Source organism: Tamandua tetradactyla, chromosome 5, assembly GCF_023851605.1.
Source record: "Tamandua tetradactyla isolate mTamTet1 chromosome 5, mTamTet1.pri, whole genome shotgun sequence".
Taxonomy (NCBI): domain Eukaryota; kingdom Metazoa; phylum Chordata; class Mammalia; order Pilosa; family Myrmecophagidae; genus Tamandua; species Tamandua tetradactyla.
Window position 1 is genome coordinate 41,059,738 of NC_135331.1, and position 20,230 is coordinate 41,079,967.

A 20,230-nucleotide genomic window follows, 5' to 3' on the forward strand; every position below is an offset into this window, starting at 1 on the left:
CTTAAACAATAGGAATTTTTAGCTTATGGTTTTGAGGCTAAAGAAAGTTCAAATCAAGGCATCATCAAGGTGAAGCTTTCTACCCATAGGCTGTGCATTCTGGAACTGTCTGCCAGTGATCCTGAAATCCTGATTTAAGACAAATCCTGGTTGAGGTGGGTCACACCTTAACTGAAGGAGCCTCATCAAAAGGTCCAACTTACAATAGGTTCACACTCACAGGAATGGATTCACATAAAGAGCATATTTTTTCTGGGGTACATCAGCTACAAACCAGCACATGAAATGTCCAAAATGAGTTTAATATGCAGATTATATAAAGAAATCCTATAATCCAGTCACAAAACACAAACAACCCAATTAAGATATGGGCAAAAGATCCTAATAGACATTTCTTCAAAGAAGATACACAGATGGCCAAGAAGCACTTGAGAAGATCCTCAATATCATTAGCCATTAGGGAAATGCAAATCAAATTCACAATGAGAAATCACTTCATACCCACTAGAATGACTACTACTAAAAAAATTGATATTACAAATGTTAGAGAGTATGTGGAGAAGTCAGGACACTCATTCATTGTTGATGGGAATGTAAATGATGTGAAATGGTGTAAGCTGCTCTAGAAGACAGTTTGGTGCTTCCTCAGAAAGTTAAGTGTAGAATTATCATACAACCGAGCAATCCCACCCATAGGTATATGCCAAAAAGAATTGAAAGTAGGGACCCCATCAGATATTTTCACAACAGCATTATTCACAACTGCCAAAAGATGAAGCAAGTCAACTGATGAGTGAAGAAACAGAAAGGAGTATATATGTACAGTGGAATATTATTCAGCAGTAAGAAGGAATGAAGTTCTAATAAATGACAACATTGTTGAACCTTGAAGACATCATGTTTAGTGAAATAAGCCAGATACAATTTTGTATGATCTGCTTATATGGAACAATTAGAATAAGCAAATTCATATTATAAGAAACTAGAATAGAGGTTACCACGGGCCAAGATGAGGGTGGGGATGGGGAATAGGTGCTTAAACTGTATGGAGTTTCTATTTGTGAAAATGGAAAAGTTTCTGACAGAGGGCGGTGATGGTGGCACAACATTATGAATATAACTAAGCACTAAAATATGTATTTGAGTGTGGTTAAAAGGAGAAAATTTCAGTTGTATATATGTTACTAGAATAAAAATATATTCAAAAGACTGTACAACACAAATAGTGAAGCCCAGGATAAATCCTGTCCTGTAGTTAATAGTACAATTATAAAGATGTTCTTTCATCAATTACAACAACTGCAATGCATTAATGCAAGTTTTTATTGATAATTCCATTTTAATGAATTATATTAAAATAATAGAATGTAATGGAAATGATATGAAAGTAGACATAACAAAGTGTGATAATTTATAATGCAAACAAAGTCAGTAAGTGGCATACACAGTGGCTCAATTTCTGCTCTTGGATGAACACACAAGGGTCCTATTAACTTTAAAATTAGCCATGTTAACTCATGAATTAGATGATTCTCAAAAGCACTCTTTCTTTACGAATGAATGACCTAATATAGCTTATACATTTTCATAAACATGTACCCTTCACATTTTTGTACTGGTTATGCCTGGAATTATAGAAACAGTATGTACCCATTAGCTTTATTTTTTTCAATGGTTTTTGTGATAAATTGTGAAAGAATAATCACAAATCACCCCCTGCTTTATATGCATGTCGCTTTGCAACCTGACTTTGTAGTTCCATTGAGAAGAGGAGTTTTTTCTCTGCCTCTGAGATTTAAGAATCTGAGCTTCACTATGGAACTTGCTTTGGTCAATAGAATTTTAGCAGAAATTTGACTAGTGTCTGTTCATCAGCAAATGCCCTTTCTTGCTGCTAGGAAGCCTTCTACCACCATCTGAACAAGCCCAGTGTAACCTTGGAGGATGAGAAAATGCTTTGGTTATACCAGCCATGCTGGGTGAGACCCTAGATCATCCAGTTCCAATCAAGCCAACCCAAACCAGAAGTGCCCAGCCATCCCATAACATGAGAAATAATAAATTTTTGTTTTAGCAACTAAGTATCAGGGTAGTCTTTTATGCAACAAAACCTAATACATATAGTTCTAAAAATCACTAGTGATAATATTAACAGAGTGCTACTAGATATTAGGTACTTTGTTGGGGATTTTGCTTACTGTTTCTGTAGTTTCCTCTGCAATTTTACCTTTATTTTATCAACAGGAAACTTACCAAACATTACACAGAGCAAATTAACTGAATCAGGTTTTAAATTAAATCTATCAGACTCCAAAATATTTCTATTTTACCATGTTTAGAAGACTCAACTTAGCCTTCCCGTGATGCATTTACTTATCTATTAATAATTTTGAAGAATTCCTTAGTCACTCTGCCAATAATTAGCCACATTATTAATACATATTCTCCTTTCTGTTTGGGTCTACTGATTTGATGAGCATAAAATTCTCTTTAATCTCAGACCCTTTTTTTTTCTTTTGGCCTCACAGTACCCTCATGTTTGCAGATAATAAGATCCTGGTTTAAGAAATGAGGGTCAAAATAAAACTGGAATGTATCAAAATTGAGCACTTGGTGTAATTAGGGAGTTTGTAGGAAAGTTATTCAAAGTTTCTGATGCTTATTTGGTGAAACGAAATAAAATAAAATGAAATGAAGAGTCCTATAGCTCTTTAGATTAATAGTCAGTAGACAATGAGAATGCTAACCAATGACAAAGCACTTTTATGATTTTGGTAAGGATATAAAAAGTTGATGAAAGGCACTGACCTATGATGGTTTTGAGTTGTTTTCCAGAAAAACATGTTCTTAAACTTCACCCATTCCTGTGAGTGCGAACCCATTATAAGTAGGACATTTTGATAAGGTTTCTTCGGTTAAGACATGACCTACCTCAATCAGGATGAATTTTAATTCTACCACTGAAATCCCATATAAACAGAATGAAATTCAGACAAGGAGAGAGGGAAAGTCAGGAAGGGAACAGACAGAAGATGAACATCTGGAACCTGGAAGAAAAGGGGAGACCAGGAGATGCTGTCATGTGCCTTGTCCCGTGACAAGCTAAGTACCAAGGACAGTGGCAGCTAGCCCCAGAATGCCAGTCTTTGCAAAGAAACCATCATCTTGATTAGAACTTTCTTTTAGCCTTAAAACCATCAGCTAAAGAATCCCCATCATTTAAGCCAACTCATTAAGTGGTATTTGCTTGAGTAGGCAAAGAAATGAAATTATCACCTATCACAATGAAACTTGATTTGTTTTGCCTTGTTTTTTGTTTATTTGTTATTTTCTTCTATTTGAGAGCCACTATATTATAAAGTGCTGATGTTTACTGAATGTTTACTATTTACCAGGCACCATTCCAAATGCTGTTCATTTATCCTCTCTCTTGATGTGCTTGAGGAATGGTAAAAAAGCCAGAGAGACTAGACTGATGGGGACAAGACTTCTCCTCTGATGAGTTCATGATTATCTGATCAATTATGATCTATTCAACAATAAATATCAGAAAATTAATCTAAAATTTGTTTAAGCAATATGACATTTGTGCCAATTTGAAAGTATTATGTACCCCCAGAATAGCCATGTTTTAATCCTGATGCATCTTGTAGGATCAGACATATAGTTTAGGGTGGAAAAGTTTAATTAAATTGTTTCCATAGAGATTGACCTACTCAGCTGTGGGTGTGAACTTTTGATTCGATTACTTCCACAGAATTGTGGCAAACCAAATTATGAATATACCCCTTTGATTAGATGGAGATATGACTCTACCCATTCAAAGAGGATCTTGATTAGTTTACTAGAGTCCTTTGAAAGGAGAAACCTCACATTCAAATGCAGACACAGATGTTTAGAAATGCAGAAATCCTTAGGAGACACAAGGAGCTAGAGGACCCACAGAAGCCAGACTGGAATAAGAGCCCATAGAGACATTTGGAGATACTTGGAGAGCCAACAGAGCAGATGCCGAAACATGGGCATTTGGAGATGCAGAGTCCAGCAGACATTGCCATGTGCCTTCCCATGAGATGCTAAGCAAGCCAGAACCCAGACTTTTGCCCCAGAGGAACTAAGTGAAGGTCCTCAGATGTTTAGAGAGGAATTCACTGGAACCAGAAGCTGGAAGCAATGGAACTGGGAACAAGGCCTAGCAAACACCAGCCATACACCTTCCTGTGTGACAGACATCAGCCTTTCTTGAGTCAGTTTTCCTGGTGGCTTTATTTGGAAATTTTTACCACTTTAGAACTGTTAACTTGAAACTTAATAAACTCTCTTTATTAAAGCCAATCCAAAGGTAAACTGAGAGGACATTGCCATAGTGAAGATGAATATGATTGAAAGGGGTTGTACAGAGTCATGTATCCCACCAATTAACACTACAAATATAAATAAGTTCCTGCATGAGCTACTTCAAAGGTATGAATCCTGTACAAAGAGTTTATAATATCTGGGTGTAGGGGGAAAACAACTATTGCATGCAATGGGCAATGCTTAACAGGAAGAAATCAACAGTACCACAGTAATACCAAGGGTAAATAATTGGGGGGGGGGACAGAAACAAGAGTTAAGGGGAAGTTTGTTTTTTGTATTTGCTGAGGATGTGTTTATTGGTTATTTTTCCCTTGGGAGCAATGCAAATTGTCTAAAATTGAGAGTGTTGCTGACTATACCACTAAGTGAGGATAATGTGAGACATAGACTGTTGACTTTGGACATTATACATGGTGTCCAATGGATGGAAGTGGCTGAAGGATACACTGACTGAGAAGTAGAATGGCAAACTTCGGTATATACGCATGACCAAATATTGTGCTACTACAGAAAAGAATGAAGTTGTGAGGCATGCAACATTGTGAATGAACCTGCGGAACATTATGTGATGCAAAATAAGCCAGAAACGAAAGAGTAAATATTGTATGGTCTCATTTAGAAAATACTTATAAGAAAATTGAGGCCTAAATTGTAAACATTTGTAGCAATCACATTTAGTACAGAGTTGTAATTGTTACTTCTAGATTTTGAGAGGCTGTGCTGTATATGTAAAACCAGGTACTCCCCTGGAACTTTGGGTAACTGTGTGACACTAAAACTCAGAGTAGGAGTTCTGCAGTTCTGGAAGTCAACATTGCCACCTGAAACAACAGTTAAAGAAATTCAAAAAGAGGTCAGGCTTCAATTAGAGGAACAAACAAAGCCAATTGGGTCAGGACTAAGGTAAATCAGAACACAGGGGTAAAGAGGACATTGTCTGTACTTTAGAACTTGACCCTACTGTATGAGACAAAAGGAAGAGAGGTTTATTTTGTCCAAAACATAAATTTTCTGTAGCACATAATCTAACTCAACCTATCTGCATAGATATTTTAAACAACCCAAACACATGGAAGCCAGAATGGGAATGAGGGCTTGTAATTCTGTATAGCTTAAAGTAAGGTCCAGCTATATCTCAGAGTATGTTGAGCATATAATTAAAAAGTATTGGCAAAGTCCCACGAAAGATGGGAAAAAATATGGATCTATCAAACTTTACCACTGGGGAAGCCCCTGATATTTTGTCAAACATTAAGGATTCCCAAGTCAATCAGCCAATCCCTTGATCTTGAGGCTTGCTCTTGTGATGCTTATTTATGTAGCAGAGAAGCAAATCTTGCCAATAGTTATGCCTAAGAGTTATTTCTAGAGGACCTCTTTTGTTGCTTAGATGTCTCTTCTCTCTCTCTCTAAGCCCAACTCTTCAAATAAAATAACTGCCCTCCTCCCCTACGTGAGACATGACATCCAAGGGTGAAAGTCTCCCTGGCAACACAGCATATGACTATGGGCCAGGGATGAGCCTGGCCATGGTATCATGGAATTGACAATGCCTTCCTGAACAAAAAGGAGAAAAGAATTAAAACAAATAAGGTAGCTGTGCCTGAGAGAGTTCAAATAGAGTTGAGAGGCTACATGGAGGCAACTCTTATTCAAGCTTCAGCTAGATATTGCTATTATCATGGTTTGCCAAACCCAAACCCAAACCTTTCCTGCTATCCCTAAAGAACACTTCAGGTTTTATCTGAGTTTCTATAAAGGTTCTATGCACTATGATTACTTTCCAGAAACCTACAACCTACAGATGGGTTCCAAGTCCAGGAAAGTCCTGAAATTCAGAGGGACCAGCTTTCCAGAATATCAACTAGTTCCACCCCCCTATCCCTTATTATTGGCAGTCCTTTCCAACATGAAAAAGTTAGAATGGGCATAATCCAAATACCCCTAAAGATTGGGAGAAAGATCAAAAGAGAAGGTGGTGTTTTAATAGAGAAGGTAAGATTTAACAAATGAGTATGACTGCTGAATCATTATATTAGTATCTCTTTCAGTCTCCAGTGTCTTGGAGCAGCTAGAAGGAAAAACCTAAATTTGTGGAACTGTAAACCATACCAAACTCTGAAATCTGATTTATAACTAATTGTTGTGATGTGCATTGAAATTTATTGCTTTTTTGTATATATGTTTTTTTTACAATAAAAAAAGCAAACCCACTTTTGTTATATTACATTTCTAGCAGCATTAACAAAGTAAAACGACATCTATTTGAATTATATATCTGAAAGACCAGACATAGCATGCAATTCCATTTCTGTTTCCTCAGGATCCTCATAGTTAATCATTCTTTTGTGTATTTCTTTATTCATAGCCTTAGATAACAGATTAAGGTAACTTTAGTAGAAAGATGGGATTTATATCCACCCATGATAACATGCAGAGGTACAGAGACCATCAGTTCTGGAAGCCATCCTGAATAGTGTGGAAGAAGTCTTTCCTCCAATCTCAGTGGTCACAAATGAGCCCCAGGTCCATTCAGGAATCAATCATGGGCAAGGGAGATGTGATGGTTAGGTTCTGGTGTCAATTTGGCCAAATGATTATGCCCAGTTGTCTGGCTGGGCAAGAACTGCTCTGACCATTGCTGCAAGGATATTTTGTGGTTGGTTGATAAACCAGAATGCTGGTATATTAGATCATCAGTCAGTTGATTGCTTCTCAGGCTGATTGCATCTATGACCAATTAAGGCCCATATTCCACACTGAGATAATCCAATCAGTGAAGCCTTTTAAGGAAGAAGAGAGACTCACTGCATCTTCAGCCAGCAAGCCTCTGCCGTGGAGTTCATGCAGACCCTTCATTGGAGCCACCAGCTATACAGCCTGCCCTATGGATTTTGGACTTTTCCATTTCCGTGGTTCCATGGTTGCATGAGACACCTTTATAAATCTCATATTTACAGATCTCACCTGTTGGTTTTGTTTCTCTAGAGAACTCTGACTAACACAGGAGATGGGATAACACAGCTATGCCTAGACTTGCAGCTGGAAGTGTGAGGTACAGGGAGGCCTTGATGAGGGGCAGATTCCTGATTAGGGAGAAAGGAGTAGAGACTGGATGTTAATTAGACAAGCATCAGGGTCCAATATACTCACCAAACAACATTTTGGTCTTACAAATCTGAAGACCAGTTTCTGTTCCCTCTTGCATCTCCCAGCTTAATGACATCATTTGAGTGTCAACCTGACCCCAAGAATCTTTCTTATTTAAGGTCTTAACAGGATCAATTTTATTTTTCAACTTAACAAATTTTTCTAGAAACTACTATAAAATAGTCTGTAACAGCTACTGGAAATACAAAGATAAATCAGACAATTTTCCTGAGCTTGAAAAGCTCATACTCTAGTGTGGAAGCTGGAATATGAATAGATAAATATGGTGTAGTGTGTTGGCAATACAAGAGGGATGTATACAGAGTATGATGAAGGCCGAAGTAATGGCACGTAACACGTTTGAAAATTAAGAAGACATCTTAGAGAAGATGCTGTCACAACTGAGTCTTAAAAGATAATTAAGTGTTGGGCGGGCCATGATGGCTCAGCAAGCAGATTTCCCGTCTGTCATGCCAGAGACCTGGGTTCGATTTCTGATGCCTGCTCATGCAAAAAATAAATAAATAAATAAATAAATAAATAAATAAATAAATAAATAAGGGTAAGCAGACAAAGAAGTTGGCTGAGTAAAGAGAAGGAAGTGGGGGATTTCACTGGTGAATTGAAATGAATGGAAAACAAATTCTAGGAAGTAAGAAGTTAGATGTGAGACCAGAAAAGAAAACACTAATAGGGACAAAGTTGTGTGGTGTATATATATATATATATCAGATTAAGGGAACTGAGTTGGATAACAGAGGACCAAGAGATGTAATCAAAAATATTAGTAGAAAGCTAGAGGACTAGGCTGATTAAAGATGTCTTAAATGAAAAATTTAGTGATCAATTTAGTGACTGGAACACAAGCATCACATGGGAATCAAAGATTCTTCTCATGTTCCAGTGCGTGTTGGGTAGATAGCACTGTCACCAACAGAGGTAGAGAATACATGAAGAGGGGCCAATTTAGGGTGAAAATGATGAATTTCACTTGGGTTATACGACCTGTGGAATCTCTACTGGGGATGTATTGAAAAGAGAAAATGAAATCTGAGTCCACAGGAGAGGTCTGGAGTAGAGGCGCAAACTTGTAAGGCCACTGCTATTAGCTAGGGATTAAAATCACAGGGTGATTACGATCACAAAGGGAGTTTGTGCCAAAAGGGACCAGTGAGAGAAAAAAATATCTTAGGGGAGATTTAATGGGCAAAAGAAGAAACCATTAAAGAATCAGAAAAACAATAAGACCATAATAGCAATGATACACAAAACTGATGAAGAACTTCCTATGTACCTTGCACTGTTCCAAGCAAGTGTTATTAATAGCCACAGTATCTTCATGAGGAAGTTGTATGGCTATTATCATCATCCCCATTTTATAGATGCGGAGAGTAAGACTATACAATAAAATGTAGAGCCAAGAAATAAACCAAGGTGCAGAGTCCAAACTTTTATCCACCTTTAACACACACCGGGTCAGAGAATTAACAAAACAGACAATACAAATTTCTGATGAAAAGTTAGTCCTCATTAACTCTCAAAAAAAAAAAAGTAAGCATAAATGATGTACTTTCTCTTTTCCATATTTGGCATTTTTTAATCGTAAATCGTTCTTGGGAAACTAATTATATTTCGCATAATTCATATCAGGAAATATATAGTTAGGAAATACTTTAAATACAAAAATGATCACTGCAGTATCATTCATTGCAGGAAAGTAGGAAGATTCTATCTAAAAGTGTACAATGAATGAATCAATAAGTAAATTTTGGTCTATGGAATATAATACCGTCATTAAAACATTAGATATGGATTGCTTTAATATAGGGAAATACTTATGTGAAAATAATGTTTCAAAAGTAGCTTTTGAAATTGGATATTTGTTAGGATTTGAACAATGAAAAATACACATAGATAAAAGACAGTGAGGATATCAAACCATTAACAGGGTTCACCTCTAAGTGATGACATCAAGGATGACCTTTTTAAGAAGCTTGATTCTATATTTTTGTCATTTCCCCAAGAACGTGGTGATCCTTTTGTTTTTCCTCTAGCAAAAGCATGAAAGTACCAGAAAAATATTAAACTCTAATGGTTTTAATTTACCCAGGATGGGCTATGACAAATACCACAAATAGTTTGGTTTAAATAAGAGGATTTTATTGGCTTACAGTTTTGAAGTTTGGAAAAATCCGAAATGGAGGCATAAGCAAGGCAATAGTTGCTCCCTGAATTCTGTAATGTTCTGGTCCTTGCTGCTGGTGATTTTTGGGGTCCTTGGATTGTGTCCCTGCCTCCTATCACATGGTGATATCCTCTCTTCTCTCATCCAGGTTCTGTGGTCTTCAGGCTTCCAGCTCTTTTCCATGACTTGTAAAGGACTCCAGTAATTTGGGTTAAGGCACACCCTCATTCAGTTGGGCCACACTTTAGCTAAAATAACATCAGCGAAGTCCCACTGCCAAGGATCAAGTATAGCACACAGCAAGGAGAAGATCACTTTTCACTTCAGGTCTCTTCTGCAGCTTCCAGCCTGATACAGGCCTTGCACCTCTGGGGACTGAAGACATTGCACTGTTCACTGTTACATTCTAGTGATTCTGGCTTCTCCTGGAAATTGTAAACCAGGAAGACCTGAGGCCTCTGACCGGCCAAAGACTTCATAATCTGGGATTTGAGGTCAGCAAACATCCTGAGCATGGAGAAAATGGAGCCAGAGACCTTAATGGAGTTGGTTAATTAAGAAATGGCATGTCTACCTGTTGTATTAAGGAATTTGGCCTAACCCAAACCCCAGAGAGAGGCCTGGCCTTTGCTCCTAGAAGGTAATTTTTAAACCTCAGAATTTCCTGAATGATAGCAGTGTTCTTTTTATTCATGGTGGACCCCTTCAACCACATCTTCTGATTTATGGTGAGTCCTTTGGGCCGCATGATGTCAAACTAATCTTCAGGAAGGAGACGGGCTAGAGTTTGAGTGCAACCGTGTGAGCAGTGATTCAATCAATCATTCCAATGCCACGAAACCCCAATATAAACTCTGGGCACTGAGAGTTAGGGACCATGCTTGACTATGGTCCTTGCATACTGTCACACATTGTGGCAGGGTCAGCAAAAGCTTTGAGTTTGAATCCTCCCAAACTTTTCCTTCTATTCCCTTCCTTTGGCTAGTTCTAATACGCATACTTTCCTTGTAATATACATGATAGCAAGTGTAATAACTTTCATTAAATTTTGTGAATCATTCTAGCAAATGATGAAAACTGATTGTGGTTTTAGGAAATTCCCTAATTTGCAGTTGGTATCAGAAGTCAGACCTAGCAGATTTAGCAGTCTGGAGGAACTCATCCCTGATCGGTCATTGGCTCAACTCCAGGTACTATCCAATGTCTAAGCCACTGTAGTCAATTTCATTTCAACTCTGGAGAGAGGGGGATGCATGGGGAAAGCCTCTACCTGTGGCCTTTGGAGGGGGAGGTTGTCAGGGCACACTCGTGGGAGTCAACCTAGGCAGATGCTGCTCAAGGTCAGGTCACATGAGCCCCACCCCACCACCTCAGGCAGTGTCTGGCCCTCAGGGATTCTTTCATCTTGGAGGGCTTTAAATCCTTGAAAGGAGCCTCAGAGTAGAGACTGTCCACTGTCTTTCACGTCAGCACTGACAGAGTAACCAAGCAGGGCACCCACACCTACTTCCAATCTCAGTCTTGCTCTTGACACAATTCCTTAGAAGAGCCAGGTCAACCTGCTGTGTGGTAAGAACCCTTGTAACCCTCCCTGGTCATGTCTAATTGTTTTCGTATTCCTCTAAAATACTGTTGATTTTATAATAGCTAATTGTAATGCATTTCATCAATAAAATGCAAGCTTCTACAGTATAAGTACTCTACTTGCTTTAATTTTAACTATTTGAGGACAGAGATTTTTATGTTATATTCATCACTATTTTCTTATTTCCTTGAAGAGTGTTGGGCACATAACAGATACTCAAAAAATAACTATGAGTGATTAAAAGAAAGTTGGTTTTTTTTAAATAAATCACATGAAAGTATATCAACAAACAGGCAGCTGACTAACTTTAAATATATATATATATATATATATATATATATATATATATATATTTTCTCACCTGCCATGCAGGAGACCAGGGTTCGATTCCCAGCCCATGCACTTCCCTGAGAAACAAACAAACAAAAAACAAAAGCAAATAAACAAACAAGCAAAAAATTCAACAAATGGTCCTGCAATAATGGGATACTCACATGGAAAAAGAATGAGATGTGACCCCGGCCATAATATATACAAAAAAAAAGAAAGAAATAGTCAAAATGGTGTGCCATTAGAGGATTTTATTGACTCTAGAAACTTCTGGGGTGTTCAGAGGAAGGTACTTCTTACCCTCTGTGCCCATTAACCTGGAGAGATGGGTGGGCCCTTCGGGAGAGCGTCTCCCCAGTTGCTATGCCATCCCCTCCTCTTCTCACTGTTGTACTGTAGGACTAAGTAAACAGGGGGCCTGTACCCCATTCGGACCTTCCACACCACCTTGAGGCATCATAAACCATCACCTGGTGCGGATTGCAGCCTACGGAAATAGACAGATGGGGTGACCAGCAACTCACATGGCAATTGCTTCAATTATTTAACCACATATGGATAGATGACCTTGCAATGGTTTTCAAAATGCATTACTTGAACTCCTCTGTGCATGTAGAGAGGAGGGCAGCCTCATGCATGCTGTGATAACCACTGAAGCATATCCCTCTTGTCACAGGTGAGAAGAGATTATCATGTGTTACACTCATCTGATTAGTAGTACCTGTCATTGACATTGGTGTTTTGCCTCAAAGTCAGGATGGAATTTTATGCTGGCTGCAGAGTGGCAGACATCGTTTCCCTGAGGTGGCCATAGGAAAATTGCCAAGTGCTTTTTGATTAGTGTGCTGTACTCATAGATTTTCTTTCCAAGGCTTTTCTTTCCACTAAGTGAGCTTGTATGTGGGAAATCTTATAAAGAACAAGACTTTTTAGGAAGTTCATTTGCTGATTCCATGGAGGGGTGATGGTAGGTATTGGAATAAATGAAATCACACATGGATTTAGTATAAAGAGTAACATATAAATGTGTTTTTGCACTACTAACATTAGGCTTGGCAATGTTTTATCCAGAAAGACTATATTTACAATTTAACCTTTAATTTAGATTAAAGATGAGAACTTTCAATCTGAAGAGAATGACAGAAGAGAAAAAGAGGATTGGAAACAAAAGTAATCATATATACAGAACAGTGTGAAACCAGTTTTCCAAAATGAAACTTTCTTTACGTTTCCCTAAAATGATAGTGACCCAATTCCTAAAATATGGGTTGAAATTTGTTGCCCATTCATTCAATAGCTATTTATTAAATTTATTAAATAGCCATTTCATTTAAGATAAAGAAAACATATGTTCAAAGAGAAAAATTTTCCAAAAGGTATTTTGAGAACTATAATAAAATCCCAGTTATCTTGCAAGTTTAAGCCTGTGTTACTTGGTTATTTGAACACTGACTTAAATAAATATCTTAGATATTTCACTTTATTAAAAAGCTACAAACACACCTTTATTCACTAAGGTCCTTTCTCTGAATATAAATTTGCTGATCAAACCAGTAATGTTTTATTTAACAACCTGAAAATACTTTTAAAGTAAGAATTTGAAAATACTTGTGAAGAAATCTGAGCACATGATACTTTCAAATATTTATAATCCTCTAACCTCCCCTCCCCCTCAAAAAAACTTTTGCAGTTGTCTTCAATACACTTAATTCCAAAGCAAAATTTTTGGGAATTCATTTTTATGGATTTTTTCCTGAGCATTGTAATTAACTTTCAAAGGAATAACACATGTTCTGTTTTCTTATAGATAAAGATACAGATTTCATTTATATCATGTGTAATTATAGTTTGTAATTACTATAAAAGTTTTACAGACATATATTGGTTTGGAAACACACACACATGATGCATACAGCTCACTTAGTAGGAGCAGAAATGCTACTGCATTCCTGCGAATAACCTACTAGAATGCAGAAGCAGTGATTAATATATTTTACAGAGGACTGAGAACACTGGGCCAAAATGCCAGTTTGCTAGGATATTATTGAAGAACATCAAACACCAGAAAGAGCTGAATAAAGTTCTTTTGGGATAAATGTTTTACAGGTTTGAAAGGATTATGTACCCTAGGAAAGTCATGTTTTAGTCCTGATTCATTTTGTGGAGGCAACCATTTCCTTTAATCCCTATTCATTGTAGGTTGAGAGCTTGATTACATTATCTCCATGGAGATATTGCTTACCCAATTGTGGGTACTAAACTTGATTAGAGGGAGATGTGATTCCACCCATTCCAGGTGGAATCGTTTAAAAGAGGAAGCATTTTGGAGAGAACCCAGAGAGCCACAAGAACCATGAAAGCCCACACAGTCAGAGACCTTGTGAGATGAAGAAGGAATATGCCCCCAGGAGAGCTTCATGAAACAAGAAGCCTGGAGAGAAAGCTAGCAGATGTTGGCCATGTGTCTCTTCAGCTGAGGGAGAAACCCTGACTGTCATTGGCCTTTCTTAAATGAAGGTAACCTCTTATTGGTGTCTTAACTTGAACATTTTTATGGACTAGCTTTAAATGGGAAATTTTCACAGCCTTAGAATGGTAAACTTTCAACTTAATAAATCCCTCCCTTTAAAAAGTGATTCTGTTTCTGGTATATCACATTCTGGCAGCTGGCAAACTAGAACAAATATCCATAAGAAATAATTTTTATACTAATAAAGGCTAGGGGTAATTTGAAAATATTGTCAGTCTTCCTAGAAAGACACCAGAATAAAAATCAATGCTGAAATAAATCTGTACCAAGCCATAATGTTTATGGCTTTGTTAAACACTTGCAAGATTGAATATTGTACCTTCAAACAATGAACAGATTGGCATTTTCAGAGATGTTGTCCACCCAAAAGCAATAGACACAAAATGCAAGGTAATCTTATACCACTAGAGCATTGCTCATTTTAAGAGAACAAAATAATAGCATATCCTCTGCATTCTATGTAAGCTGCCAGAATGGGATATACAGAGATGGAATGGCTTTTCAACAGGGAATTGAATAAGTTAGAAGTTTACAGTTCTAAGAAAGTGAAAGTGTCCAATTTAAGGTACCAACAAGAGATCACCGTCACTAAAAAAAGGCTGATGGGTCTAGAACACAGCTAGGAAGTCATGTGGCTGGCATCTATTGGTCCCTTGCTCCTGGGTTTCATTGCTTTCAGCCTCTGTTCTTGTGGGGGCTCCTCAGTTTGCTTCTCCAGGGCTGGCTTTCATCTCTTGGCTTCCCTTGACTTTTTCCAGGTTCTGGCTTGTTTGTCTCTGTTTCTCCAAGTGTCAACAACTGTGTCAGCCCTGCTCAGAAGTTTCTGATGGCTCTCTGTCTGTAGATTCTGACCCTTTCCAAAATGTTTCCTCTTTTAAAGGACTCCAGTAGACTAACCAATTCCCATCTGAAATGGGTGGAGTCACATCTCCATCTAATCAAAAGTCACACCCACAATTGGGCATGCCACATCTCCATGGAAAAAATCTAATCAAAAGTTTCCACCTACAATATTGAATCAGGATTAAAAAAAGGGCTGCCCCCACAAGACTGGAGCAGGATTAAAACATAGCTTTTCTGTGGTACATAATAGTTTCAAAGGGGCACATACTCTATGTTATCTAGATCATAAGTCTTCCTTGTGGTACTGGGAGCTTTTTAAGGGTCAGGATTCTATTTCCTTCCTCTTTGCATTTCCAGCACATAGGATAACGCCTTGCACATGATAGACCCTCAGGTAAAATGTCAGGATGAAAAGAGTAACGACCACTAACATGTTTCACAGCAATATTTTTCCTTGTGCATTCAACGTGTCATTACCTTATTCTGATTTTGATGAACATCACAGGAGACATTTATTGAGCAGCCACAAACACCTTGCTGCCTTGACCAAGTAACTAGGAAGAAATTAAACAGGGGGATTAAATAGCAGAGTTCTTTTTATGGCATCTATGTTATACAGTTCTTCTCTGACTGAGATAAATATTTTACATTTAAGGGGTCATCTATGGGAGTCTCATTGATAAGATGCTCTCACAGTTTTTAGACAAATAGAGTAGAGCTATTTGGTTTTTCATAAATTGTAACTTTCATCTTCTGTTCAGTATCATAGTGACATATTTCTCAATTGCTTTCTCAGTTTTCCCCACTCCTGGTCTGCTTTCTTTAATTCACCTAGATGAGGTAGGCAATGTGTTGGTACAGCAATACTGCTGTTCACGTGGTGGCATGTGATGCTCCAGAGTGACCTGTCTGTCAACATTTCACTCAGTTTGAGGTCTCTCCAGTTTGTTGCGGGAAGAGCAGTGGAATCCTGGCATCATCACTTGTTTAGGAACTGTGGTTTGCTAGTGGAGAGATTTAGTAGGATATCCTTACTTGCTTGGTGGCAGAATGGATTTTCCCTTAGTGGAAATCCCTGAATTCATGTCATGGGGATTCAACTAAGCAAATGTAGTCATCTGAGTAACTGTTTCACCCTCAATTCAATATCCTTAAACATTTCCATCTTAAACATTTCAGTTGGTCATGTTCTCACCATGTACAAACCTGTTAGCTGTAGAGCAACCATTACTTAATTTAATCTGCTTTATTGTTCAGACTACTGAAAAAAACAGAAACCATTCTAAATCTTTCAAAGAAGATCTTAAAGTGAGAAACTGTTAAGAAAGATTGGAAACCCAGAGCAAAAAGTAGCTACAACCCTTATGACTGGAGGGCAATGGGAAGGAATGGGGTTAGCAAGAATCCAGAGGTGGACAACTGGGTGACTGCTAGAGCTGAAAACAGGAGGGCTCTCTGCTGGAGGTTGAAGCTGTCCAACAGAATTCAGAGGTATAGAGAACATTTGGTAAATGAGGGGATACCAAATCAAGCAGAAAGTGGAGAAGAAATATCTTAACTTCACTTCAACTCCCACCCTCCTATGGCCAAGACTGAAGGCAGAGTAAAGAGGCCTTGGAAATGTAACTCAATGTGGAAAAGAGGAGCTCGGAAGGCCTGGTAATAGATCTAAGAATAATTGATGAGTGCTATACCTGCATCTTAGTGATTTCCAAAAGAGATGCAGAAACAGACTGTACAAAAGATAACCCATTGGGTTGCAAGAAGAAATGAAACTTTATTGCCATTTAATATTTGGACTGACCCTGGCACTGTCGCTCAGTTTGTATGTCAGATGGTCATAGGTCCTTTAAAGCATATGAGAAGTGAACATGAGACACACACTCCACTCAAGGCATTTGTTTTATTTTAGCATACGTTACTATTCTGCTGTGTGTTTTTCCTGACTACATGGATTTATGGGTTGTACAACCTAACCGTGACTATGCTAACCCACACAAAGTCGACCCTGAATTAAAAAAATAAACAGTAATATTAATAATATAAGCATGGGTAAGCAACAGGAAATGGCAGATTTACTTCTAATAAAAGACCTTCATTTAGCCATTTTACCAGGTAAACAGTTGTCACCTAAAGTGGACAAGAAGTGGGACAAAAGATTCAAAAATGTGGAAAAGACTCTTTGAAATATGGTTTTACTTTCATTATTGATAAAAACGAAACTTGCCCTAAGTGCATATTGTAGTTTAAGAGATTAGCTATCAATAATACTGTAGAGTCAAAAGATCATAACCAGTATATATTTGTTTTATAAAATGTTATAATCTCTATACAGTATTACTTTCCATGTTAGCATTATTTCTAGTATTTGTATATGTTTTAGTATAGACCAATGAAGTTTGAGGAGTCAGAGAGATTGTGAGCCTAAGCCCAATAGCATTTGTGAAGGGTTTGTTTTTTCTTGTGATAAGATTTACTTGCTCAGAAGTAAATTTAAAATTTAGCAGCTTTTATGATAAAATTAAAGGTTAAGAAGTTTCTTCAAGATATTTGATTTAAAATAAAACCAAACCTCTCTTTCAAACAGAGACTCAGTTATTGGGTTTACCTCTATTATGTCTTGTAACCCACAAGCTATTTTTCTTATAACCCACCAGACATTTTAAATGTCTTTCAATATTATTAAAAAGGGTTTTATGTACAGATGTGGACTCTAAAGGTTTAAAGTTATTTCCTGTGCACAGTAACTATCGATCTCCAATCTCAATGAATTAACAATGTGGCGTTTTGTTGATTCCTGGGCCCGACTGTGAAGAGTCTGAGGTTTTACCCTACTTGCAAGCGAAGAAACCTTTGAAAGTTTCATAGACACTGGCAGAAAACAGGAGACTTCTGGATCAGAGGCAACAGACTGTTTTATCCACAGCAAAGTTGGTGTTTGAGCCACATGTTTACATCGGCACTTCCTGGCTTCCCAAGTCCCTCTGAGGTGATGTAAAACAGTCCACATAGATGGTGCATATCTCTCATAATGCAACTGATGCAAAACCATCCAACATTTGCCCTAAAGAGAGACATTATCTTTATTAATCTGAACAGCAAACAAAACTCGCCTTTGAACTGAGTGGAGAGACTATCTCCATCTTCCAAGGGTGTTGGCCCAAAAACGAAGACATTCAGGGCCTCTGCTCACAAAAGGTGCAGGAACTCGGAGACTCATGCATATGGTCTACAACAATCAGTAGCTCAGATTAAAAAGTTAGTAATTTCCAGGGCAGAGAAGTGAGGGCAAAAGAAGTTTGAGACAATCTGTTTACATTTCTCCCTGTGTTCAAAGGATTCTTAAAATTCAAATTCCTTAAGTATTAGGTTTGTCTTTCTATCATATGAATCTAGATATTTAAAATAGTATTTCGTATTTATCTCATTCTTTGAAAATATTTGTTTTTATGTATTTATTAATAATTATATATTAGTGATAGCAGCATGTGTATCTAATTTATGCATATGTTAGTGATAGATGAGTCACCTTCCAGAATGCTTTACTAATAGAAGTGTATGATCAATAAAAATTTGGAGATCACTATTTTAACCATTAGGTTCAAAAAGAATTTGAAGGAGATTGACTAAAGTCTCCCAAAACGAGAGAGACAGTAAAACAGGGAACCTAAGCTTTGGAATTAAGTAGACTTGGGAACCATCCTAGTACTCCTTTGTAACAAAGGCAGGTTAATTTCTATGTCTCAATTACCACAACTTCCAGAAACTATAATAATTGTTAATGAAAAGCATCTGCTACTGCTGTTAAAACAGAATAGCAAATTAGTATTTTTAATTGTACAGCAGAATTGTGATAGTAGACAGAGGGTAAAATTATTAGAAAAATTAGTTTCAATTTTAATACTCATTTTATATAAACATTCATTAAATAAAAGAAAAGAGATTACAGGTGCTATACTCTGTTGTGTCTGTGATTTCTGAAAGAAGCAAAAAAGAAGAATAGACTTAATAAAATATGGAGACATAAAAAAATTAAACATTTAAAATTTTTTTAGTCAAAACCACGTTTTAGTTAAAACCTTGTTTCATGGCTAAATGGGTGACTTAATTAAAACTTTCCAATATTTTTATGAACTTCCAAATTATCAAAAATGTTATTATAATATACTGAACAGAAACCATTGTTCCTACTTTCATTGTAGGACAGCTTTTTTGAGAAAGTTGAGTTGCTTTCTCTCTTATCATTCCTTCTTTCCATTCCCCAAATTAGAATTTACATAGCACTTTTATCATCCTTAATTTCTAGTGCCTAATCAGCAGTCTCATAAGGTCCGTGCTTGTGACATCACAAATTTCTTCCCATGGAGAGAGAGACTTGTGATGTCTTAATTAAATGCACTGTAAGGTTTAAACATTTCAAGACTAAATAATCATTCTAGAAGCCCATCAAATACAAGTGGAGATAAGTTATATAGTCCATAAATGAATAAATTATAGGCAAAAAAATGAGAAAGAATGTGTAAAAGAACAGACAATATGGTCTTTTTTCTAATGCTTGTTATTATTGCAATCAAATTTTATTTAACGTTTCATATGAAAAATAATAAATGAATTAAAAATTGCTATATCACCAATGACACCAATAGAATAGTCACTCCTCTTATAAACTATTTGCTGAGTTCCTAGGATTTGGTTTTGGAATCACTAGTTATTCAGATTCGCTTTCAAAAATCTTTACAGGAAGGGCAGTGTGATGGTGGCTCAGTGGCAGAGTTCTCACCTGTCATGCCGGAGATCTGGGTTTGATTGCTGATGCCTGCCCATGCAAATCTGCACAAGAGTGCTTTTCACTAGCATTGAAAGACATGATAAGCAATTACATGAAATCTTTATCAATTAATTTGGTGGAATTCATTTATCTGCTTTACAGATTATTTTTAAGTTTTATACCTTAAGGAAGATAGACTAGTTATGCCCAGAAAAACAGACAGGGCATCCCCTCCCACTAAATCATCACTAAAACCACCACGGGAGCCAACCTGCCTGATAAACTATTTAGAACAACTACTGACATCTTGCAAAATATTCATTTTCATTTGACTTATGTATTACAGTGTTCCCTTTTGATAATTATATACAAATTAAGCCGTCTCTGAAATTACTTATTTGCTAACATGCTTTTTTAAAAAAATTTAACTGGGGACTCCAGGACATTCCAACGATGAACGTGGTTATTCATTTTGCTGCT